Source organism: Myodes glareolus, chromosome 9 (assembly GCF_982192425.1).
Source record: "Myodes glareolus chromosome 9, mMyoGla1.1, whole genome shotgun sequence".
Classification (NCBI taxonomy): Eukaryota; Metazoa; Chordata; class Mammalia; order Rodentia; family Cricetidae; genus Myodes; species Myodes glareolus.
Window position 1 is genome coordinate 31,893,627 of NC_142034.1, and position 26,720 is coordinate 31,920,346.

General features: G+C 42.2%; 1 long non-coding RNA gene across 1 annotated transcript; it reads left to right on the forward strand.

The window, feature by feature from the left end:
• Nucleotides 1-21,270: 21,270 nt before the first annotated feature.
• Nucleotides 21,271-26,511, forward strand: LOC125408520 (uncharacterized). The gene is made up of 2 exons (XR_007234484.3): nucleotides 21,271-21,395; nucleotides 23,784-26,511. It is a non-coding gene; the product is annotated as an uncharacterized LOC125408520 (long non-coding RNA).
• Nucleotides 26,512-26,720: the final 209 nt, after the last annotated feature.

Genomic DNA, 26,720 nt, shown 5'->3' on the forward strand with positions numbered 1-26,720 from the left:
AAAAATACAGCCAGTGCCCAGCTAGACTTGGGACTATGATGTCGAGTCAGTGATCTTAACTGGAAGACTTTCGCCCACCTTCTTTTTCTCCCTCCTACTTTTATTGGCCTGCCAACTGCCATTGGTCAGTAGCCTCCCACCCAACTTGGTACAGGCCAAACAAATTTATTTTGAGACACTTTTGAAGACTCGCATCAGCACAAAGAGATGGAATCTTTTCTGAGGTTGATTCTAGTTTCTCGAAACACACATTTTTATCTAGCTCTGGAGATGATTTTTAATGAAGAAGATATTCTGATTAACCTTGTCTTTAAAAAAAAAATTCTTCGTAACCGCACGAAGCGAGATGGATAACCCAGCAATGCATATGGATAAGAAAAAGAATTGTCGATCCTCTTAAATAATTCAGCAGCGCATTAATCTTTGTGAACTTTTGGGGACTGTGTTAATGTCAGCTTTACTTTGGTTCTCCAGGACCACAGAGAATTCAGGTCACATTTCTCACCTCAGACAAAGAACAAAAGCTGCTCAGACTCAGAAAAGTTCAAGTCTGGAAGTTAAACTAGAACAGCACAGGGAGCGTTTACAACTAAGCTAACACTTAGTGTTCCCTAAGAGCGCACCCTCTTCTAAAGAGCAGTGGTCTGGTTGTGCTTCTTCCCCATCCGTTCTGCTGGGAATGATTTTAGAGCACTGCTTCTAACATCCAGTGGAAAATGAGAAAAAAATGCCAGTCAAAGTAGAGGGCTCAACCCAAGGAATGGGGATGGCACATCCCTTCCAAACACTCAGCTCTATTTCAGGCGGCCTCCAAAAGTGAAAAGTACTCGGAGATACATCAGTGCCACAAGGATGCTCAGAAGCTACTCAACAACCCAAGCTAAGGAGCATACAAGAATATGACATTTTATCAGATTTTGGAAAATTCCCTTTGAAACACAAATGCACAGAGTCCTTAGTAATGTTATGGTTCAAGAAGATTTTTAATTTAATCCTAAATTCTCTAACTCAGTAATCATTGACTTTTCCCATGAATGCAGAATTTAGGCTGTAAGTAACTGTGAAATGTCAAATCCACTCATTATGGAATATTTAGTGAGCCACCTTAAATTTAAGAATATTCTTGAAGGAGGTATTTTTGAATCTTTATAAGACAATTAAATCAAATTAATGAATGAGATGTAAGTGTCTCGATAATGGGAGTCAAGTATAACTTTTATTTGCTTATTTTTTATGAAAGTAGTCTTTTGTTCATTTTTTTCATGAAAAACTTAGTTTAAATATGAAAATAGTAGGCCTTTGAAAGTTTCTATTCTCAGATTTATTCAGAGAATGCTTTTCTTTTGTGTATATATACATATACACATGCATGTTGTGTGCATATGTGTGCGTGTGCACAGGTATCTGCAAGCATGTAGAGGCCAGAGGCTTAGAATACTTTCTTCAAACACTCCACACCATTTTTTAAACATGGTCGCTCACTAAATCCGTAGTTCACGGATTGAGCTAGACTGGCAGGCCAGTAAGTCCCAGCCATCTTCGGGTCTCCACTTCCCACACACCCACCCTGCATGAGGGTTACAGGCACACACTACCATGCCTGACCCTTTGGCCTGGGTTCTGGGGATAGAACTCAGATCTTCAGGCCTTTGCGGCAAGAACTGTATTACCAGAACGATTAATAAGAACTAGTGACTTCTAGATACAAGTATTGAACTACCTTTGATATACCCTCTTTGGGAAGTGGTTAAAGGGTGAAGATAAGTTATTGTATATTAATAGTAAATGCTTGGCATTATTGATTCCTAAAATGTCACAGTGGAGGATGAAGTGGGAGAATAAGAAAAAACATATAACACCCTGAAATCTTTTGCCAATGACTGAAAGGAAGACAGTACTGAAGCACACTGAAAACATAAACAGCAGGGGTTGAAGAGATAGCTCATCAGTTGAGAGCACACACAGCACATGCTGTTCCTGTAGAGGACCCAGGACCTCCCGCAGCTCCAGGAGGAACTGACACCCTCGTCTGGACTCTGGGGCACCTAAGCTAACATGTGTCCATATCTACACTCAGACACATATGTTGACACATAACGAAAAACAAAGTAAGTCTTAAGGAAATAAAAAATAAACAACAAAACAAAACACATAAAATCCAAAGTGTCCCAAACAGAAAATCTGAGGTAAGGGCTAGAAGTTGAAGCCAGGAGAGGGTTCATTTAGGAAAAACTCATGTTAGGAAAAAAAAAAACAAAAACAAAAACAAAAACAAAAAACAAAAAAAAAAAAAACAAGCAATACCCAAAATATTACCTGAAAAGAACTTGGTGGCATCAGTTGGAAGGACATAACCAGTTAGCTCAATGAATCAAAGGTATGCTGCCTTTGATCATGGGGTTCGAAATGATGCCTGAGACAATGGAACCGTCAGGTACCCTAGGTCCTGGACTCTGCATGACTCTGGAAGCCTCTGTCAAATCACTTTCATAAACAATGGCTCATTCAAGAATAGGCTTGTGGCACCATAAATTCAGAACCTAACCTGTAGGAGGAAGACAGCCAATAGGCCCAACTGAACCACAGCCGTTCCAGCTCAATTGAGCATGCACTATTGTAACTTCTCCTTTGGGCCAATCTGGAGTCTACTGCGGTGACTAGAGACTGCTGACATGGAGGCACATGGTTGGCCGAGCCAATGGAGAAAAAGCAACACATCTCTAGAGGCCTAGGGGACCAAAGGAGTTCTGGGAGGGGGCTATAAAGGCAAACCCAATTTCCATAATAAATGAGTCAGCAGCACATTCTACTACTCACCCAACTCTCAAAGTCTATGTCATTGTCTCCCGTTGATACTGTGCATTCTCACCCCCTCTCCCAAGGGGTGTCCTTGAAGGGTCACCAGCAACACTATCCAATATCTTCAAATATTGGAAGGGGTGTATTCTAAACCCTGTACATTCAAATTTATACTCAGGATAAAACGCAAGTAATTTTCCTCAATTTTACTGTCAAAATGTTAAATCATTCACTGATGTGTCTATGCCAAAAGTACCCAAACCTGCTCCAATCAATAACGTAGAATAGTTCTACTTAAGAAAAGAGGTACTGATCTTCATATTACATTCTATCTAGCGTCTCCACTCCAGCTGAGACAACTGATATTCAAAGAGACAGGGGAAAGAGGCTTACTAAATATTCATTCCCTTCAATCCACTAAGCTCTCTTCCTAAATCAAGTCAAATAACCAGGAAAATTACAGTCAAAGACTATTGGATCAGTTCCCTGAAGAAACGCCTTTACAGGACAATTCAGCATGACGGTTTATATTGAGAAAGGCAATCTTTTGTCATTGCTCATACAATTGCTATTGGCAAACTATTCACTAATATTCTGTGAGGTCCATATGTGAAATATATCAGGGACAAATCAGTGCAAGAAAGATATCACAGTGCCCGAGGGGGAAAACAAAAAGTACTCTTGTACAAGTGACAGGATTAAAGAGTCCCAACACTATGTCCTGAAACCATGAGGCTCACATGTTGGCACTTTGCCATCATGTATTTTATTCTTCTACTCTTGTTTGATTGGGAGCCCTGATATTTGAGGATAAAGAGAATAAACGTTAATAGGTATTGGTCTTAACTTCCCAGGATCCTAAAAGTGAAATAAAATATAACTTTGGTACTGGTTTAATTATTTGTAAATGTTTATGACTCACAAATGGTTATTCTACTAATTTCTGGCGGTTAGCAATGCTCCTTGTGGTAGAAACAATGTTATGGATTAGCAACTTCCCTTTCATTTTCCTCTGTCTGAGCATCCGGGAAGGACATACTTCTTGCGAAATCCACAGTTAAACTGGAATCCCTCTCCACGAGGCACCAGACATGGGAGTGCACTGTTGAAATTACTACGGGTGCTAATAATTTCTAATTTCAATGACCACTTGTTATGGTCATTTTCTGTAACTAAGTAACAATGATGGGCCCAGAACAACTTGACTTCCTAAGTGAGAGTTTCTGGGTTCTCCCTTGCTCTCCTGGCTGCCTTGAATAAAATAACTGTTAATCAAATAGCCTTTATGCCATCATCGGCCCTCTTGAACACTCCATAAGCACCTCGGGAAAACTATACAATATCAGCTGATTGTTCTGCCTCCTGATGGTGCAGCTGGTTGCCTTGGCTGCTGAGGATGCAGACTAGGTCAGGGCTATTTGCAATAGTATGTACTCCACATTTTAATATCACAATCCTCAGTAACTCTAGATGGCTACGAAGCCATTTTCCCCTAGGCTAGGAACAGGGGAAAGTATTTCCTCTTTTAGCCCAGCACAGGGGCTGCTCTGATTGAAATGAAAAAGGCTGTGATTGGCCCAAACACAGATCTTCATGACTGTGGCTTAACAGATAAAGTTGTAATTGGTCCATACACTCTTTCTCTAGCTATAGAAGCGGACTCCTCGGGCTCACATGAATGGCAGAGGCACCGGATCCGCACGGATGGCACAGTCAGAGGCATTGCAACAACCGAGCAGTCCAAAGGCCAAAACGCATGAAGCAGAAAGATAGCTGGTGACTTAATGGCTGAGGAAGAAGCAGATGGAAAGTTTAACCGTAGCCACGGTAGGAATAAAAAGGGCAGTGTAGGTAGGGAGATGGCGAGAGTTGGTGGAGTTGAGGCTAAAGAAGACTAGGAAGATATACGGAGCCAGAGAGGAGAAACTTCGGAACTCGGTTGCTGGAAGGAAGCTTTCCAGGGAGATGTCAGGTCTTTGAGGCTAAGACTCTCAGACACCTCAGGTGACAAGACTCTCCAGGCCATACAAGGGCTGCAAGGCTTGAAGGGTGAAGAATCCAACGTTCTTGACAGTGCAATGGTCTGCCACTAGACGGCACCACCTGCTCCCAGCTGCCTGGAGCCCCTGCTCACTGCTGCCTAACCCTGAAGGAAATAAAAGCAAAGACCCAGAGGAGCTTCCTGTCCTGTCTGAACAGAGCAACACAAGGATGCCCTGACCAGACTGCTAATTATTAACAATTTAACACGTGATTTTAGCTGTCATGGGGCAAATGCATGTCGCTTTCAGTATAGCATTTAAAAGCGTTCACTTATTATTTTATATTCTCTTCCCCTAGTTTAATTACCTTAGACATTAGACATCACAATGAGAGGAGGAGGTGGTTCTCCCTTTAGCTACATAAGTAATATTCTGTGAACATGAGTACACAAATATCTTTTTTTTTCCTTAAGACTCTTCTTTCAGTTCTTCTGGGTACATTCTCAAATGTTGAGTTGTTGGACCATATGATAGTTCTAGATTTTTAAAAAATGGAATTATTATACTGTTTTCTGTAATACCTTTGCCATTTTATATAACTACTAAATGCACACCGATTCTAATTTCTCTATATGCTTATCAAAAATAGGGTAATAATTAAATAATATAATAAATAATAAAATGTTATTAATTAATAATGCCTGTAGGTATAAGGGGCACCACATTGTATTTTGTGGACTTGGGGGTGCATATATATGTGAATATGTGGTATAGTGTGTGCATTTTTCATGTGTGTGAGTATGTGTGTGTATGTATGTATATGTGTATACAAGTGTGTAAAGGTCCAGAGACTGACACTGTATGTCTTTCTCAATCTGCTTTACTTTAAGACAGAGTCTAAGAACCCAGAGCTCACCAATAGCTCACTAGTCTAACTATCCAGCCTGCCCCAGGGATCTCCTGCATCTGCTCTTCCAGCGCTGAGACTACAAGCTGCCACCCTACCTGCTCGACTTTCACCTGGTTTCTGGAGAATTCAAACTCCAGTTCTTACACTGGGGCATGAAACACTTTGTCCCCTGAGTCATGTCCCCAGCCTCACGTTGTAGTTCTGACTCACATTTCCCTAATTCCTACTCATTATTTATATTTTATGTGCGTATACCTGTATATGTGTGTGCTGTGGGTGTGTCATGTGCGTGTGTGTGTGAATACGTGTGGATGCAGCAGCATGTGTTCCTTCTTGCATGTGCAGAGGTCTGTATCTAGCATCTTTTTATGTACTTATTGACTGGCTGTGTATCTTCTTCAGGGAAATATCTATTCATTGTTCCTTCTTTAATTGGGTTGCCTGGGACTTTCTGGTGGTTTGGTTTTGGGTCACTTGCAGAATCTTTTACATCACCAACCCAAGTAACTAACTCCTCCCCCATCACTTTCTGTATTTCATTCAGATAGCTTCTTGTCCTCAAATAAGAAGACCTTGGAAAGCTATTTCTTAAAGCCTTCTCACTATGTGTGGTGTGGCTAGAGACTTATAATCTTGCTGGGCATAAAAGCTACAGGAAAGCTTCTCTGAGGAAGAGAGATGAAATTTCTTGTATAGGCAAGGGAGAGCATGTGGTTGTGAGTAATGAAATCAGGCCAATAATATGTGGAGACCAACAGTAAGGAGCCAATGTGGCAAAGTCAATCCAACACCTGATTAAATTGACTCTAGGGAGAGAAGCTTAAACCAAGCAGAGGTGGCTAAACACCCACAGCCTCTTTTTCAAAGAATGGGACTGTTTGTGATGCTCATTCCACAGTAGTTAAATCCTTACTAATTCAGTTCAGAGAATTAACACTATCCATTCTGGTCAGAGTTTAGTACTTCCTTGAGTCAAGGAAAATGTCAATCTTTCTTCATGGAGCTCCATGCCTATATATATATGTAGAAACAGGACTTAGTTTCTGTCACCATCACTCTTGTGACAGGTGCCTGAACTCACTTCATCCTCTTTCCCTAGAGCCCCACCTTGCTTTTCTCCCTGGTAGACCAAGTCTTAGCATCTGTCAAGATGGAAGAATATGGCATCCTGTCCACATAGGCCAATATAGAATAGGGTGGAGCAGTCTTTAAACATCAGAGATACCTACGTATCAGGTGGTCAGTATGCCATGTGATATTGACTAATGAAAAGAAATCCTTACTGTACAAGGAAAAGAAAATCTAACATAGCCTTGGGGAATACATAAGCCCAGTGATTCCTGGCTAGCAGGCTGCATCCTCACCTCCATTGTAGATGAATTCTGTTAGAAGGTTGACGGCATGGACTAGCCAGCAACTAATCACTTCAGGATACCTCCACTTAACTTCAGTTCATTTCATTAAGTCCCAGTTGACTCGACCCTTCTCCACCAGCCCTGGAGAATCCTGTCCACAGTGCCAAAGAAAGGAAGCCCTGATACTCCAGATGCTTTCCCTCTCAGCCTGAATATAAAAAGCATACTGTCTCTGACTCTTAGAATCTAAACTTCAGAGACTACATCATGAAGATGTTGTTTTTACTTCTTTGCTCTCTGTTATATGATTAGTTTAAAAAAAAACAGAAAAGAAAAAGAAAGAAAAGAAGTTTCTGTGAACCTGAGAGAGTGGTCACCTTGATGTGGGACTCCCCTCTGTATGTTGTGAATATGTTTTAGTATCATTGGTTAATAAAAAAAAGCTGATTTGGCCTATGGCAAGGCAGAATATAGCAAGGTGGGAAATCCAAGCAGAGATAGAGTAGGAAAGAAGGTGGAGTCAGGGAGACGTCATGTAGCTGCCAAAGAAGAAAGATACCAGAAGCTTATTGGTAAGCCACAGCCTTGTGGTGATACACAGATTAATAGAAATGGGTTAATTTAAGATATAAGAGCTAGCTAGAAATACGCATGAACCATTGACCAAACAGTGTTATAATTAATATAGTTTCTGTGTGATTATTCAGGTCTGGGTGGCCGTGAACCAAAAGCACATTTTCCATTTACATCACCTGGTGTTATATCAGAGAAGCCATACTCTATATAGTTAATTGTCAAAGCACTTTTATTATTCACACTTCAACAGACACTAGAAGAGTGGGTAGTTAGCACAGGAAGTAGCAGAAATAGACCTTTATTTTTTAAATGTGTATTGGGATATTATTAAATGGCATGATGAATGTTAACTATGATCCTCTGGAAAAATTTAAATTATCTGACATATATGGGTTGGCTTAAATGTTTTAGAAGTATGTCTTATGAGATTGTGATAGAAAGATGGATAGGGTAGTATGTGCCTGTTATGACAACTTGGAGGGCTCAGGAAGGAAGATTGGTAGTTCAAGGACAGCCTGAGCTATACAGTGAGACTTTGTCTCAAAGAAGCAAGACAATAACAAAAATCACCATAACAATCCACCTAAAAAGAAAGACAATATAAAAAATAAATGATTCTGATTCTACTTCATGGAGATTTTCTTTATGTTGTAACAACTAAGTGGTCTTCTTAATCCATATTTAAGTGACTTATGTTCAACTAATTCCAATTGGAACATAGACAGAATCCTACCTACCGCTGAGACAATGCCATTTCTACATCTATCTATCACTGAGACAATGCCATGCCTATGTCTACCACTGAGACAATGCCATGCCTAATTCTACTGCTGAGACAATGCCATGCCTACATCTACCACTGAGACAATGACATTCCTACATCTATCTACTGCTGAGACAATGCCATGCCTACATCTGCTGCTGAGACAATGCCATGCCTACTTCTACCACTGAGACAATATCATGCCTATGTCTACACCTGAGACAATGTCATGCAAGGTAGTGATCAGAAGGCAGAGAAAACAACATAAACCAAAGCAGAATGGCAGATCAGAGGACTTCTTTTTCACAGCTTCCTACTAAAGATCTACATGGATAACAGAGTTTGACTTAAGATCTGCTTTCTAAAAACCTGGCAATGGTCAGCAGTGATACTCCCTACCTTTACTGCCCTGGAAGCTTCCTTAAGAATATAAGATGAGCAGGCAATGGTGGCGCAAGCCTTTAATCCTAGCACTTGAGAGGCAGAAGCAGGCAGATCTCTGTGAGTGCGAGGCCAGCCTGACCTACAAGAGCTAGTTCCAGGACAGGCTCCAAAACTACAGAGAAACCCTGTCTCGAAAAACCAAACGGTAAAAAAAAGAATGTAAGATGGGTATGATGACACACTCATGGACCTGAGGCAGGAGGGTCATGAGATGAATGCGGGCCTGCTTGGGCTACACAGCAAGACTCTCTCTAAAGCAAAATAGATAGATAGATATCTAGATAGACAGACAGACAGATAGACAAACAGACAGACAGATCATCAAACATGACCAAATCAAAAAGAAATAAAATATCAAAAAAACCTTAACAAGGCTGGAGAGATGGCTCCAAGGTTAAGAGCACCGACTGCTCTTCCAGAGGTCCTGAGTTCAATTCCCAGCAACCACATGGTGGCTCACAGCCATCTATAATAAGATCTGGTGCCCTCTTCTGGCATGCAAGAATACATGGAAGGAATGTTGTATACATAACAAATAAATAAATCTTTTAAAAAAACCCTAATATTATGAATCTACATTTTTATATTAAGAAAGTATCCATATTATAGACTAAGCATCAGTAACTCATATCAGTAGTAAACAAAGGATGGTGCCAGTAATAAACATTCCAGAAAATTATACACAGCAACGTAAACGTCATAGAGGCCTCGGGGTATGTTATCTCTGCTCACCCATGGCAGACAGAAAGGGAACTGGACTGTCCACTGTACCTCATGACTGATTCATAATGTTTTCAGGAATGTCAAAGGCCTTGATCTGCAGAGGTCTTTGATGTGTGAATGAAGGGAAACTGAGTGAGGCAAAGGCAGGAAGTTAAGCAGAACTGGACAGTGTGCAAACCCATATACATAGAAATTTCTAGCCCAAACTCTGGTATGTAGAAGTAATTTTGTGTTGTTGTTGTTGTTGTTTGGGGCTTTGTTTTGTTTTGTTTTGTAACCAGAGTAAACTAACTTCTATTGTCTTCAACCAGTTGCTATTGAACTAGCTCCTTAATCTTGGTTATTTTAGAACCGTCATTGTTTTTAAAGACAAGGACTTACCTTGTAAGGCAGGCTGGCCTTGAACTCACCTCACCCTCCTGAATTCCAGGCATTCTGTGCCTGACCGACTTCTTTCTTCACTCCAGTAATTCCAAGTGATGCCTAGTTTCAGGGAACTCATCTGGGGTTGGGGTGAAATAAGGGCTGTATTTGTATTAGGCATGACTACCTTTGTTTGGATTCTCAGAGGAAAAATATCCTGCGAGAAAGATTTATATGTACATCATTTATTTATTTGGAGGTGAGCTCAGGAAACACTGACAGGGGGATAGAAAGTTAGAGGTAAAGGGAAAGTAAGGCAGCTGCCATGGCTAAGGAGCTTTGTGCCCTAGGGAATCCTGGAAATAAGGTAGAGCCACCACTTGCTCCCCTTGAGGTACCCACCCCCTACTGATTGCCAGGACTCTCCTCTTAACACATTAACTCCTATTAACTCCTATTAATCCACTGTGAAGGACTGGCTGCTACACGTGAGGTGGAACTAATTGTCCAGCCTGACTGAAACAGAAGCAAAAGGCGTTCCACCCTAATGGAAGGCGACTAGCAGTTGAAAGTCAGGCTGTGGCAATACTGCTTCCGGTGACAACTCACCGGGTCTCAGTTCCTTGTCATCTTCCACTAAGGGTGCTCACACTCCTGCCTGCTTCTTCAGTCCACTGTTTACTTTGAATGGCTTCTCATTCCCCACCCAGTCTCTCCTGGTCCAGCTTTCCCTCTGTGCTTCAATTCTCTGTACACAGGAATGGTTCAACAGATCCCCAACAACCCAGAGCTATAGGAACTCCATGAGACTGACCCAGCCAGCACTAGTACCTCAGTGCTCACTTGAGCACGGGATCACCCTGAAGCTGCAACACAGGCTAGCTGGCAGCATCTTCTGTGTTTCCTGTGACCCCATTTGCCAGAGTTCAGATATTTCTTCTTCTTCTTCTTCTTCTTCTTCTTCTTCTTCTTCTTCTTCTTCTTCTTCTTCTTCTTCTTCTTCTTCTTCTTCTTCTTCTTCTTCTTCTTCTTCTTCTTCTTCCTCCTCCTCCTCCTCCTCCTCCTCCTCCTCCTTCCTTTCTCTCTCTCTCTCTCTCTCTCTCTCTCTCTCTCTCTCTCTCTCTCTCTCTCTCTCTCTCTGACATTCTGCTCTGGAAGCAGCATTCAGAACGTCCAGACACAGTTGTCACTATTTGTAGTGACAGGAGCAGCGGGAACTATTTATTGCCGTTTCCTCGCCCCAAATTAGACTAAGTGTGTAGACTGTGGTAAAGCCGCTCCCTTGCTGAATTCAGAGGGTTTTGATAGCAAAGCCCACATTCCGTTGCTTCTCTTGGAACCCTGCTCCAGCTTCCAGCCTGGAGGATCCGGCCTGGCCTATTGCTGGACCTCACTCACTCTGTGTAAGTCTAGCTCATTATTGATGTGCAGAGGACTCTTGAAGGACAAACTATTCCCTAAAATATTTTGTCTTTCATTCTTTTTAACTTTAATATATAAATGCCAATTCAGCTGCAGTCTGTGTAAAGAAATAAAAAATACACAAAATAAATATTTTAGGTAGCTATCCTAAGATTGTTATGAAGTCACAACTGTCAAGTCTGCTGATTGGTCTTTTGTTGCTTGATGTAAGTTGTGTGCGTTCATTAGGGGCTGTTTTCTTCAGGCACCTTTACTTAGAGGCAGAAAATTTTCTTTTCTGACTGATCTCAGTGGCTGTAAGTGTATTTCCTGTAGTTGCCATCTATAATTTCACAGGTCCTTTTTTTCCTGTCCAGGGGTGGCTAGCTCATCACATCTGTCTCTATTAAGGACAGGAGTTAACCTTGCCATACTTTCTGGATTTACTGGTGAGAGCCTCATGATGTCTGTCCCTTATATTTCCAGATTTGCAAATGAGACAGAGCTAAGGCTTATCTCACAACTCATGCAAATTAGATGCCAGGGAGGCTATTGAAAGGAAAGATGCTATCATCGGTCTTACAAGGGCATCTCTCAGATTGACAGCCCGAGTCTAACCTCCTCTTTCCCTTCACTTGAATTAATATCTCCGCTCGGTCTCTGCTTTGTAGAAATGACAGTCCAGTCAAACTTGGGAAAGCCACTAAGACAGACTCTGTCACCTGTCTTTGTTCTCCAAGATTAGAAAGGTCTTTCCCTAAAGGATGCCTGGTGTTAAAGAATATTGAAGACTTTTGATGTGACTGCTAAAAGGGTGGAGGAGAATGAAGGAAGGACCACACTCTGATTTTCAGATGCCTCCATGTTTATGAACTTCTCTCGATGGCATCCTGCCTGGGACATGCCATTATTCATGCAGCCCAATAATATCTACCAAAGATTCATTCAGCAATATTCTATCAGATATATTATGGCAGCCAGGCTTAAAGTAAATTCAATCCACCGCATAAAAATAGGAGCACCTGGGCAATAAGAAGCATCATTTGTTTTGTTTATTCAGACAAATCCATCATCAGGATCAAAGTCTTCAATCGAGAGGCACACATATGTTTATGATAGAAATACAATTAGGAAACATGCCTAGGACTCTAATCATAGATTCTACAAGTAGTAATTTGTGTTGCAGGGACCGTGCCAGGTGCTCTGGATGCAGTGGTAAATCAGACAGATAAAATTACGAGGCTTGAGAATCTGCAATCACATTGGGAAGACAGAGAGAAAACACTAGGAAAGCAAATATAAACTACCTGATTGAAACCAAACAGATTAAGGTGATGGCAGCGGACAGGACTGAACTGTGCATACGGATGTTCCTGGCAGCCTCTCTGAGGAGTGACTACATGAAACAACACACAGTAAGAAAAAGATAGATAGGTATATACAAAATAAACTTGGGCCCAAGATATCAAGACCTACAGATGAACTTGAGACGGTCTAAAAAATTGTGAGAACAGTGTGGCTAGAGACTAGTGATGGTGTTTGTCTTAGTTAGGGTTTCTATTGCTGTGAAGAGCCACCATGACCAAGGCAGCTCTTAGACGTGTGGAGGCTTGTTTATACTTCAGAGATGTAGTCCATTATCGTCATGGCCAGAAGAAAGGCCGCATGCAGGCAGACATTGTGCTGTAGAAGGGATTGAGAGTTCTTACATCTTGACTCACAGGCAAAAGGAAGTTGACTGTTTCACTGGGCATGGCTTAGCATTTATGAGACCTCAAAGCCTGCTTCCACAGGTCATTTACTTCCTCCAACAAGACTACACCTTCTCTAACAAGGCCACACCTCTTAACGGGGCCTCTCCATTGGAGGCCATTTTCTTTCTAACCACTGCAGTGTTAGACAGGCAAGAGCAGCAGAACCATTAAGAATGTTCAGAGAGAGACCGTGCAGGGCTTTCAGGTAGAAGTCACATCATCTGTATTATGGATAACATTAGACTGATTAATCTTTATCACGCCAGATACTGCTAGAGCCAAAGAGAGCCAAGGCCACTTGGAAGCTGGTCGCAGTGGGGACTGAGGTGAGGACTGACGGCGAAACAACTAAGGTGTTTAGCAGAAGCTTAAGTAGATTGTCAATTCTTCATTCTAAAATTAATGGGGAAAGCAGTAGAAAGGTGGATGGATGAATACTAAATCATATAGGAGAAAGAGATGCTGGCATTCTCTCGCAGCAGGGTGGATAACAATTGCTATAATATAACATGCATTTGTGTAAATGTTGGCACCAGAAAGAAAGGATCAGTTTTTGAGAAGACGGCTTTATTTACCCTGATTTGAACATTAGACATGTATTACAATATTTATATTATATCCCAGGAATATATATACTGCATCAATTAAAAAAGTGTGTGTGTGTGTGTGTGTGTGTGTGTGTGTGTGTGTGTGAAGAATGCCAAAATAAACAAACAGGAGTTTTCTACCTACTTAGAAAATAATTCTGGAGAACATAGATGCTTGGGATTAAAGAGAAAGGAAGGAAAAAGTAGAGGCCACTTAATGTTATTGGCAGCACAAACAAAGAAGGGCAGAGGTATCTTCTAGAATTCAACAATTCTTCAGTAATTCATGATTCCACCCACTTCTTCAAGAAAGGAGACTAAAGGTTACAAGGCAAGTGTTCACAGGCAAATCACACGGATAAAAAGAATTGACAATGAAACTCTCTTTATAGAAGATGAAAGAAAAATCTCCAAAAAAGTCTGCCACTGGGGACAGGGCAAAACATGGTAAAATTTTAGCCTTATTGGGACCCACCTTCAGCTTGATTAACTGGTTAATCAAAGCTTCTGTTTAATTTGAGTTTGTTATCAGATGAATGCAAGGCCCTTGAAGACACTGTCTGATTTATTGAGCAGAGTCGCTCCAACCTCTCCCTTCCCTGCAGGATCCTTTGTTTTAGGGCATCCATTTTCAATCAATTCTGGGCAAAGCAGAAGGCTTGTATCACCTTATTGCCGCTGAAAAGCCACAGGTGTTAGTGATGGTCATACAAGGAAGTAGGCTCCAGACAGATTCCAAGCATATATACAAGAATGAGCTCAGTGAAAATTGGCTAGTGGGTGAAATAAAGAAAAAGAAGGGCAGGAATCAAGACTCGTTCCTCAACTTCGGGTTTGAGTAATAACATGGATCTTTGTGAAAGCCGGGGACCTCCGGAGCAGAAGACAGACCTTGGGCTCTAAGAAATCAGTTATTAGTGTGACTAGCTTAATGAAGATTCCAAGCTTCTTGAGAACAGAAATTGCATGATGTGCCCACATATGTCAAGTAAGTAAAATAGTGACGATAACTCTGTATAGGCTGCTATAGTAAGGTGAGAATGAAATTTTTCTCTGTGGGAATCAGTTGAGTAAATCAAAGGGCTCTGAACAGACTGTTCCGTGTGGCTGAAAACCAGTTTCTGCAAAGATATAATCATTGTTATCATAGCAGCCTCTAGCATTTGAGCAACTGTCTTTACCAGCCTTGCATTCTTTGCATCTATCGTTTTTATTACTCAAATCTATATTTGGTAGATCCTGTTAGACTCATCTTCTCCGGAAAGCCAACTAAAGGTGTCAGACAGATTGCCCCAAATCACAGGCAATGAATGACAGAGCCAAAATTGGAACTCAAGCCTTCACACAAAACCACTGGCCTTCCACATACGGACAAATGGACTAGAGAGCCAAAACCTTCCAGGAGAGCTGGGGAGATGGCTCAACTGGTGAAATGTTTGCAAGAACTGAGTGTGGGTCCTAGAGAAAAAAAAAATAAACAAAACAACTAGGCATGGTGATATATACTTGTAACCTCGAACTTGAAAGTCAGAGACAGGAGGATCCCTGAGCTCACTGGCTGGCCAACCTAATCTACTTGGAGTGTGTCCAGCCTAGTAACAGGCAGAGTTTAAAAGGCAACTTAAAAGATGTATTATTTCCTGAGTCATGATGCCCGAGGTTTATCTCTGGCCTATAGACACACACATGCGTGCACACACAAGCATACCCACACTCAAGGACATACACACACATATTCACAGATGCCCACACATACACATGTACCTGTGCACACATTAACACACATGTACAGATACCCAGACACACATGTGTACATGCACATGTACAAACACGTGTAAAAACTCCACAAATTTCAACACCAGCAGAATGTGGGAAAGGATGCATGCCTTCATCTAAAGTTCAAACCCTGTTGGTTTGGCTCTGCTGTGGTGTGGGAGAATTATCTGTATTCTGTCAATCATGTATTTTAATAAAACGCTGATTGGCCAGGCAGGAAGTAGAGGTGAGTCAACCAGACAGGAAGTAGAGGCGGGGCGATGAGAACAGGAATATTCTGGGAAGAAGGAAGCTTTCTCTGCCAGTTCTGCCCAGACCACCAGAAAGGAAAGATGTAAGCTGCCCTGCTGGAAAAGGTACTGAGCCATGTGGCTAATGTAGATAAGGATAATGGGGTAACATAAGTTATAAGAACTAATAAGTAGCCTGACCTAATGGGCCAATCAGCTTTATAACTTATAGAGATCTCTGTGTGATTGATTTTCTCTGTGACTTGCCGGTTGTGGGGTACCGGGCGGGAACAGATACCCCAACATGCCGGCCCTCATGTTACACTGCTGCTATAGTATAGCCAAGTATGTTACTTGGGGAAGGCCAGTTTTTGTTATATATAGGCCTCCAACAGATGGGATAAGATCCAGCCACAGTGTAGAGGGTTTCACTCAAAGCATACTGACTCAAGTGTAACTCTCTCACACACACTTGCAGAATATTTAACCAGGCATCTGGGCACTGTGGTCCTGGAAAACAATAAATAAAATTAACTGTCATATTTATTTATGCAAAAAAGGCAACGTTGTAGCCTCAAAATATTTCATGTCATTTCCTCCCTAGGAATACCCTCTCCTAATACGTAACACCGAGACTAATGGTTAACGGGGAGGGGGTTCAGGATCAGACCTGGCCATTGGATATCAACTCTGATTCTTACCATTGGAAACAACAGGAAGATCACTTTTTTTCTGCTCCAAGGTTTCTCACCTTCAAAAAAGAATTTAGAGTACCTCCATTTCCAAGAGTCATAATGAGAGTTACAATGAAGTCATGGAAGCAGAACTCTGATGAGGTACGTGGAAAGTCTCCATGACTTTCATCAACTTTAGGAGGAGCCGTAAGGCTCGCCCAGGCGAGGGCTTAGGCAACATTTTTCACTTCATGCAAGAAAAGGGAAAAGCACCAAAAACAATCTGAGCTACACAGTTCCCAAAGATAGCCTTGCTCTGTGACATTTCTCTATCTACTCAGAACCACTGGCATGATGCTTTCTTGTCATTTAATAGGATAAACATACTTTAACATTTATTTCTGTTTTCTGAATCTATGTGCTTCTCAGAAGTTCGTGATGTGAATAAATGACAGACCTGGAGGCACAACAGGAACCCAGGAACCCATACACACACATGTACACGCATGCACGCACACAGACACACACGCGCGCACACTCACACACACCTCCTCCTCCTTATTTGTGATTCAGAATTGATGCAGCTTCTTTTATCCTAGGGTTTCTCAGAGCACTTGGGGGTTTATGTACATTTGAAATCTCTGGGAGGAAAAGATAATATTTAATCCTTCTAATTTAATAGATCACAGAACCCTTTCTGATTCAGCATTCCCATAATGAATACTCCACAGAATACTCACCAGCAAACCACGCTCTAATTGTTTCAAGTATGGCAACTTTGCCTTTTGGGTTAAACCATGAAGTGCCCAAGAGTAGAAAAATAATTGCCTCTTTTGTATTCCCCAGGGCACCAGCATAATGCAGGAAACAGAGCAGCTCAGGAGATGTGTGCTAATCAATAAAATTATTTATTAGTGTATGCTTTCTATTTTAGGAGTGCCATATATATCCAATATATTGTCTTAGACACTAGGAAAACCACATTTAATTAAAAGAAGTCTCTACCCTCAAGAACTTATCAAGAAGGCATGGACAATAGAAGCCAGGAAGCACATGGTATTACCTACAGCAGCCCTACCTTGAAAACTCCCCTGGCAAAACTAAACTATGACATCCCACTTGGCCCACTTTCTCCGTGAGGCTTATCCTGATAGTTCTAGATAGATGATCACATGACATCATGTAGTTGTCATTTCCTCATTCTAGGTTGCCTCTTTTAGAGTGACAGTATCCCTGTAGTATGAAGAATGACTAATTGATGTTTTGACAATTTAAAACAAGATTAAGTAAAAGCCTCTGGAAATTTGAGAGTGATAACATTATCATAAATATATCTTGTTTGTAACTCTCATGATATCTGAAGAAGAGATTAAGTCAATATCCTTGGAGATATTTCAGGGTTATTGTCTTTAAAATTATTCCTTAATATGAGATTATATAAAGAAGATACTTGTATTAAAACATGCTGTGTAATGTAAGAAAAGCACTGTGATTCTAGCTTTTAACACTGACAATTAATGAAATTGTTCTTTGGGGAGAACTCGATGTATAATTTAAGACAGGCTTAAAAACTCTGAATGATCCTTTAGGGGATCTTCTAGAACCAACCGCAGAGTAAAGCCACACACTTGGTGACATAGCTTGATACAAGTGTGTGGACCTAGAGGAATGTCACTGTCTCCTTCCATTCCTCCTCTAAGTCCAACTAATTATTAATCCTCCTCACACAGTCAGGCCTCCTTGCCACATGTGCAGTAGGTGACAGAAGTCAATCGGATGCCTGTCCAGAGCCGTCTGGTTACACAGTCTTCAATTCCCTAACCAACAGAGATGGAAAGGAAGAAAGCCACTCTATACCAGGTTCAAAATGACAGTAGCGGATGTGCCACTGTTATAATACCACAACAGCAAGCACTGTTCTCTGGTGAAATGGAGGGAGAGAGAAAACACCCACACTGAAAATGACAGGAGAGCAAGAGGGAAATCCTTTTAAATGAAGTAGCCAAACCCAACAGGTAAACAATAAAGCTCAGAATTATCTGCTCTTCCCAGAGCAGGCAAGCAAAGAAAGGCCAAAGCTCCCAGCTGACTGGCCATTCCCAAGGGTTGGTGCTGAGGACTCAAGCCCAGTCTCTCAGTAAGTAGAAGCTGCTGTGTGCCTGGAAAACTCTAGGGGGCGCTTGGTGTCTCCTTGGGTGTCAGAGGGAGGGAATAGTCCACGGGTCATAAAAAATTCTTTATAACTTGTTTTAAGGTCTGCTCTGCAGGAAGGAACTCATGCCTAATATTATAAACCTTGCTAGGAACCCATAGCTAGAGAGAGGGGAGGAAGTTATGGGCCCTGTGGGAGAACTTACTCTCATTAATTTGATAAACAGCCACAGTCTATTTAAATACCTATCCCTAGACCCATAGATCAGTGTAGTTCTCACCCCTCATCAGAGTAGCTTCCCCCGCCCTGCCCCTGCCCAATGGATGGTGGTTAATACTGAGATCCATAAAAGTGCAAAGAGTACGAGATAGTAGTATGTTCTGTGCTATATGGGACATCTAAATCACACTCCTAACCCCACAAGGTGCAGAAAATGTCATGGAAGAGAGTACAGAGATTCTAAGAGCCAGAGTTCAGGGAAGGCTGGTGCAAAATGATGTCTTCTGGTCCGAACAGGGCCACCATACTCATGAATTAATAAGCAGCTGCTGTTGTTGCCCACACAAGATCTCTGGTTTCCTTTCTTTCTTTTTTTTTTTTTTTAGGTTGGTTTATTGTGTCCTTTTCCAGTTTGTCTGTTTTTATTCTCTCTTATTTTTAGATGCCTGCTTGTTTTTTAATGAGAGAAAAGAGTGTGGATGTAGGCTGGGAGGAAGCGGGGATGCTCTGTAAGGAATTGAAGGGAGGAAACTGAAAGCAGAATATATTGCATGGAAATACATCCAATTTCAGTTTTATTTCAAAAAATCGAGACAGTCAACACTCTTGCATGGATAAGAAAGAGGATGCACCTCTAGCTGAGGAACTTCTGGGAGTTGATTCTTGCTTCAGGATAGGGAGTTAGTTGTCTTCAGCATTGTGGTCCGTGATAGGTTGACCGCCCATCTACCTACCAGGGAACGGCCCTATACCCAAGCACATGTGGGCAGCTATTGGACTTGGTGGATTATTTTAAAAAGAGGAGAAAAAGAAGAGGAGCAGCAAGAGGAGGAGGAAAGCAAGAAAATGAAGTTGGGAATGGAATGAGGGAGGGGCCTGGGAGATAAAAAGCATTTAAATACATTGTATAGGCCGACGAAATCACCAAAGAATAATTTTTAATTGTTTTCATTTAAGGCACCTTCTCAGTTGCTAGTGAAAGCTTTCAGCACAGTGTAGCCAGCTTCATTTTATAGGAGGTTTGTAAAGGTCACATGTCATTTGAAGGACCCAAACATGCGTTCTAATAGTTTCTTAAAGGCTTCACTCAGACCCCAAGATTGAAAATTTTAGTTTTGTACCATTAGCAGACACTACCACATGTGTTCCTGAACACCCTCAAGTTTTACAAGATTAGATTTATAAACAAGAAAATCATATAGAACCTGAGTTTAGGACAAACCGCACACAACTTTGTAGTACTATCAATAACAATAACTGAGAGAGAGAGAGAGAGAGAGAGAGAGAGAGAGAGAGAGAGAGAGAGAATTGAGCTATCCAAACATGCAGCTCCGCAGAGTTGGAGAACATCCCATGGAGGAAATGCCCCTGGCCACAAGTGAGTAGCAGCCCTCTTTGTAAGCCAGAGACAATGCAGATGGAGTTGCTGGTGGCTGGGAGAGGTGAGCCTGCTCTGGGGAAAGAACAACTGGGTGCGGTTGCCTGGGTTGCATTTCTTCACAGATTATATAAGCTGCTCCTCGGACTTCTGGGAACTGAAGTGCTTTGTGCATTCCTATTGAAGGTTGACGTTCTACCACTTTTCCGGAGCTTAAGTTCATGAGGAGGGGGCATATGCACTGTGGTGTGTGGTCTTATGTGTAGGCATGCACGCGCAGGCTTGTATAGTCCTGAGATTGACATCGCCTGTCCTTTTCCATCGCTCTGCTCTAGCTCGTCAGCGTGCTCGGAGGATCTCCTCCTGCTGCTTTCTGAGCGCTGGCATTTACTAGGATTCTGGGGATCTGAACTGTGATCCTGGTGCTTGTGTGGCGAGCATTTTATCCACTGAACCAGCTTCCCAGTCACGTTTCCGATCTTGAGAATGATGTCATATGAAGACAACTACCTGACTCTGTTGTCCTCATGTTTCGCTGGTGAGAGCACAAAGGTTCTTGTACTCATAGATAAGCTCTAGGGGAACGGGGAATGTTAAACACACACTCTTCAACAAAGACATGCAGAACCTGTTTTGCACCCAGAAGGCTGGGTATGGAGGTGGCTAATGCCTACGTGACCTCAATGATATCTGTACGAAGCCAAGCCAGACTAGAAATAATTAACAGCCAAGGTGACCTCTGTGCTATCTACATAACAGATTACACTAGATCTCCCTCTAGGCCATTGAGATAACACATGTAACCTATCTAAAGAATGCATCTACATGGAAGAATGAGCACATGTACTTTAAGAAGAGATTTGATGTGATCATGTCTCCTTGTGCACGTGGGATTGTGCTACACCAGGAAGCTTTTCTCCAAAGTGTACTAAAATGTGCCTAAAATAAACTAACTGCCTGCTGTCGGACTCAAGGAGTTTGAAAAAACACAGGCTCTTGAGTCACGTTGAGCTGGAACTACTTCTTGGCTCATGTGGATCATTATTCTAGTGGCCCCAGTGTTTGCAGAGACCCCCACATTTCCTATAGATCTAAGGTATTTCTTGCTGGAACAGGAAATAGTATCACCAGACCAGACACAGTCATCCTAAAATACACTGACATTTCTTGTCGTGAGCAGCTGACAGAAAGGGAAAGGAAGGGCTTCCGAGAACCTGCTTCGGCTGCATGGATCCCAGTGTGGGTGTAACCCAGCGGAGGGGCTGCATAGCAACGTTAAAACATCTCAGAAAACCTAAGTACAGGCTGGGTATGTATAATTGACTCTTCTATGCTTTCTGTATTATTGAGAATGGGGGTTGAGACAGCAGACAGAAGGAGAAGGAACGAGGATGTCTTTGCATCTCATAAAAGTCAGAAAGAAAGAAATGTTAGAAGAGAAAGAGTTCCCTTGTAAACTCTGCCAAAAGGTCAAATAAAAGGTAATCCCCAGACCTGGCAACAGGGAAAATACTGTTTTGCTTGACAAGAGCAATCAGAGTGGAAGGTCAGAGGCAGAATGAACTGAAAGGAGAAGGTCATAAAGAGCTACAGACTTGAGACCAGGGGTCAGTCTGCAAAGGGCCAAAGAGCAAATAATTTAGACATCTCAAGCCTCGCTGTCACTGTGGGAGCGCTCAGCTCAACCTCGGCAGAGGGGAAGCAGCCACAGACTAAGGCTACACAAGCAAAGGAGCATGGACTTGTTCCAGTCGAATTTTATACTTGGATTTAAAATTTCATATTGTTTTATTACATCGTGACTTTTTTCCATTTTCCCAACTAGTTCCAAAAGTAATTCCAATCGAATTTTATACTTGGATTTAAAATTTCATATTGTTTTACATCGTGACTTTTTTTCCCCATTTTCCCAACTAGCTCCAAATGTAAAAAAGCACTCCTCTTAAGTGGTATAAAGACAGACGTTAGACTAAATTTGAGTGGTGGGCCGAAGATACAGCCCTCTCCAGCGGCCTCCTTCTGTAAGATGTTTCCTCTAAATGGTGTTGAGAAAAGATGATTAAATCCACAGCCTGAAAAATGAACGTGAGCTCTTCACAAAGGGACGCTTTCTCTCTTGTTTTCTATTTTCACTCCGCATCTGACATGTTATCCGCCTCACAGGTAGTAAGTACTTAACATGTCATTGTCTAAACAAATGAATTAACCGTACCCCAGGCCTGCCTGGGAAGTCCGTGTGCTCCTTTCTCCTCTGCCCCACAGACACGCACAATTCAAACATCCGAACGAGCTCACTTCATACCCTTCCGTATGTTTGTTGCGCATTCCTCACTCCTTACGGAGCAAGACCAGGTCTCTGTCTGTTAAGCAAGCTGCCTGTTTACTCTGCCTTGCTTAGAACCTCTCTCACTGCTGGTGTCTGCACAAACCCAGCTGGGGCTGTGTTTGCTAGTCTTGGAAACAGCTCCAGTTGAGAGAGAATGAAGAATGCTTTCACCTTGATCCTAAGGGCTGTGTGTGTGTGTGTGTGTGTGTGTGTGTGTGTGTGTGTGTGTGTGTGTGTAACACATTTCTCTAGTAAAGATGCCTAGATAAATGACAAGAGCTAATTAAGAATAGGAAAATAAATGTAGAGTGGATGCGCAGCTTCCCATGCATCTAAGCATGCATGTGATGACTCAGTGGTTTGGCTCTGCCTGTTATATCCTTCCTTCCCTTTAGAAGCCTGCTATCTTGTCTTCTGCAGAGGCAGTCTCTGGGCTGCTTTGCCTGATAAGCCTATCAATGGGTATAAGCCATTTCGGGCTTTTCCGGGGTCTCTGGGAACTATGTTGACTGAGAGAAAAGATAACTCTGGGTTTTGGGGATGACAGAATCGTCCTTGATTCACCTGCTGACTCGGTAAGTGCTCAGCTACACACAGACCTGGAGTGTTTTCAGAGATCACTGGGGGAGACTTGGGCTAGAAAGGCATTGCGTCTCAGCATTACCTTTACCAAAGAGGCTTAAGGAGTTGGTGCTCATACTGCATCTAACTGCCTCTGATCTCACATCACTGACAGGGTAAGCCACTCGGAATTGAGTCACGTGGTGCAACTAAAGCTCTCTGCCCAGCCACCTTCTCAGTCTTATCGCTCCCCTGCACAGTCCTGTCCATTCTCCATAGCCCCCATTTGAGTCACACTGAGTTTCTGGCCATTTTTTAACAACATATTTTCTTCATATGTTGTTCTGCTTCATTTGTTTGGTTATTTTTGTGTTCGGCAGCACACCCTTCCCCCCTTCTCCCTAACCCACATCTCTTCCTTCCTGTATTCTGCCCAGGATTTCCTCAAGGGAGTTTTCCCAGGTGCTACACTGGTCTCTGTCTCTAGGCTCTACCCTTTATTCACTGTTTGTTGCTAGCTCCAATACCAGCCACACAGGATATGCGTTCTAGAGTTGGACTTGGTTCAAATCTTCTAACTTGCCTCCTATTACAGAGAGATCCTAGCAATGTCATTTAACTTCTCTGAGTTCTGCCTTCTCATCAGTGAACTAGTTGAATCTTTCCAAGTTCATTTGAGCAGCAGACGAAACCATCAGTGGGAAATACATGGGCTCTACAGTCCACAAAAGACGAGTGCCAAGCATTCTTTATCTCTGTACAGTTTATAAAGTCTAAATCAGCACACCTTCCATATTTGTTCTTATTCAGATGCTGTCCAGAAGAGGTCCTCCATATTTCCTCGAGAAAACAGCAACTAAACAGAAGCCTCTGCATCCTGTCAATCACGTTAAGAAGTAGAGTTCTAGAAAGAAAGGCACCCTAAGAAGTCATCTGGTATAATTATTGATCTCCAAACAAATCTGTGTCTGCCTTCTGACAGTCACACACAGCTGCACAAGGGCCAAACTTGATGGAATCACTGCTCAAATACCTGGTGCTCACCCTCCAGGCCCGCACCACCCCTTGAACGAAAGATCTCCTTTCTGGTCCTCTCTTTCCAATCCACCGACTTCCCCATAACTGTGGCAGCACTGCTTCGGTTTGTGTGTGGTGCTGGGGATCAAAATTAAGGCTTTCCACTTGCTGCACAAGTAATCTACCACTGAGCCACAGCTTTTTAAAACTTTATTATTGTCATCATCATTATTAATTTTGGGGCTGGGATAGGGCTGAGGAATTGAGACATGGTCTTACTATTCAGCTCCGTCTGACTTCAGACTCTTCCTGCATCCTGAAGATATATAGGCAAACCCACAATAGCCAGCTCAGAAATAAATTCTTGGAGATTCTTGAAAATTTTAAAAAGTTATTCCCCTTCTATGGCTGTCCTCTCACCTTTCCCATGATCAGATTCTGGACACTTCTGCTCTTATCCTTCATTCTCTCCTGGATTTAAACATCTCATCTTGAGCTAGTACTATCGACACAGGTGCAGTTCTTACATTTTACAAAAAAAGGAAAAAAAAGTAATTGCTTGGTGACAAAGATACATTATGCATATTGCTCTCTTTACAACCGCCAACCAAATAAAGGAGCCCTCCTGAGCCAGCAGGCAGCATCCTGGGTCAAGGCCTGGGCCTTGGTTGGGTTCAGCTGTGGACATCATCATTCGCGGGGCACACTGGCCTCTACCAGCTGGAACTGGAATGACAACAGAAATGGAGCGCTTACAGTAGGATATGTTCAGTTCACCGGGAAAGAGAAACGAGGGCAAGGGGAGCAGGGAAAGAGCTGACAGCCGACGAGCACAAAAATGCTCTCACAGAAAAAAGGAGATTTGCCCAAGAAGATGATCACATTGAAAAATCGAATCTCCTCAGGCAAAGCAAACTGTATGCCAGGAAAGGTCGGCCAGCCCTCCCACATTGCAGTGATTGCAACCAACTATTTGTTTTAAAGTGTGTTCCCTGGTGTCTGTGTTTTCAGAGTCTACTCTGCCTCATGTATAAAGACTACTAAAGGGGGAGGGAGGCAGAAACATCTTTTCTTATTCTTTGTCTGGGAATATTAACTGATTCTCAGGTATTCAAGTATGCTATTTGTACAGAATCCAAAGCACATTCTTTCCCCTACATACCAGTCGATGGTGAAACACCCACATGCTGAATGGCAAGGGAAAATGTGCTGGACCTTAACAGCTGCCGGGTGCAAACAGGTGGCATCAGAAATTTTGCCCAATTCTTGTGTTGTTATTCATCCAGCATATTCTGGATCTTGCCTCAAGTAGCCTCTGAGTTCACTTAACCTGGGAGAAGGGATGCTGTGTACACTCTTATGAGAGTTTGCATCTCATAGGCTTAATAAAAACCCGAGGGGTGAAGCAATGTGGAAACAACTGGAGGAACTGACAGGCATTTCACGTCGAGTGACAACCCTCAGCATAGGAAGTATCGGATAGTGGGCAAGGAACATCCGCGGAGCTGCTCCCTCTGAAAAACAGCTTTCTCCAAGATGAAACCAACGAATTAGTGGACCCTTATAAAGCTGCAGAAAAAAGACAGGTTCAATCTATAATATATGCATGAGCATACATAGCCAGATGTAAGTAGATTCTAAGAATCTAGGAGGGAGAACAAGGCTGTAAAACACAAGGTAAGAGGAGGGATGAGATTGGGCAAAAGGACACATAATTCATGAACGAGAAGAATAATCTGTGAGGGGGATGACTGACAGCGAGGGGGAACAGAGGGAACAGGGGCTGGGAAGGATGAGGGAAGGAGAATCGTAAAATCACGTTGTATTTTTAAATGGCATCTTGGTATCTAAAACATCACATGCTGGTTTAAATGTATTTGTTTAATAATATGTTTAATAATTATAAAAGCATTTGTTTAATTTTAAAAATAGAAGGTCAGTTTCTGTTTGACTCTTGATAAGAAGTCCTGGTCACAATTAATAGTGCTACTCACATGGGTGGTCCTAGAGGAGAGCTTTAAGGACTTCAGCCCACTGAATCCTCGTAACGCTTCTGCAATCATTTCTCTGCTTCACAGACAAAGGGTTGGAAGACCAGAGGTGAGAGCAAATTTGTGTAGGGTGACGTGGCTTGTTAAAGTGGCGGGGGGGGGGGGTTGTGAAATGTGAATTATTTGTAAAGCACTTATCCTAAGTATAGACATGACCAACATGAGATCAGAGATAGGAAAATCACCAACACAGAGATCAAGGGCTCTGAAGTCAAATGACAAGCACTGGGGAGATGTCCCAGCAGTTAACAGTACTTCTACTCCTACAGAGGATCCAAGTTCAGTTCCCTGTGCCTACGTGGTGACTCACAACTATCTGCAACTCCAATTCTAAGGGATCCACTGCCTCCTCTGACCTCTTCAGGCCACAGCATGCGTGTTGTGCAAATATTTGAACTCAGACACATACACATATACCTAAAAGTAAGCAAATGAACAAACAAATAAATAATATTCAAAATCCAAGAGAAGACCCCACCTCTTTGTCGTTTGATTTTTCGATATTCTATCAAGGTCAGATGTTTAAAAAGAGAGTCTGACAACTTGCCCTGTGGACCATACATTAGTGTTCAAAATCTATTTTTGTTAAGTGTATATTAATTATACGTAGTAATGGACTTCCTTAAGATATTTTAGCACTAGCTCATAAGGTACTTTGATCATATATGAGCGTGCGTAA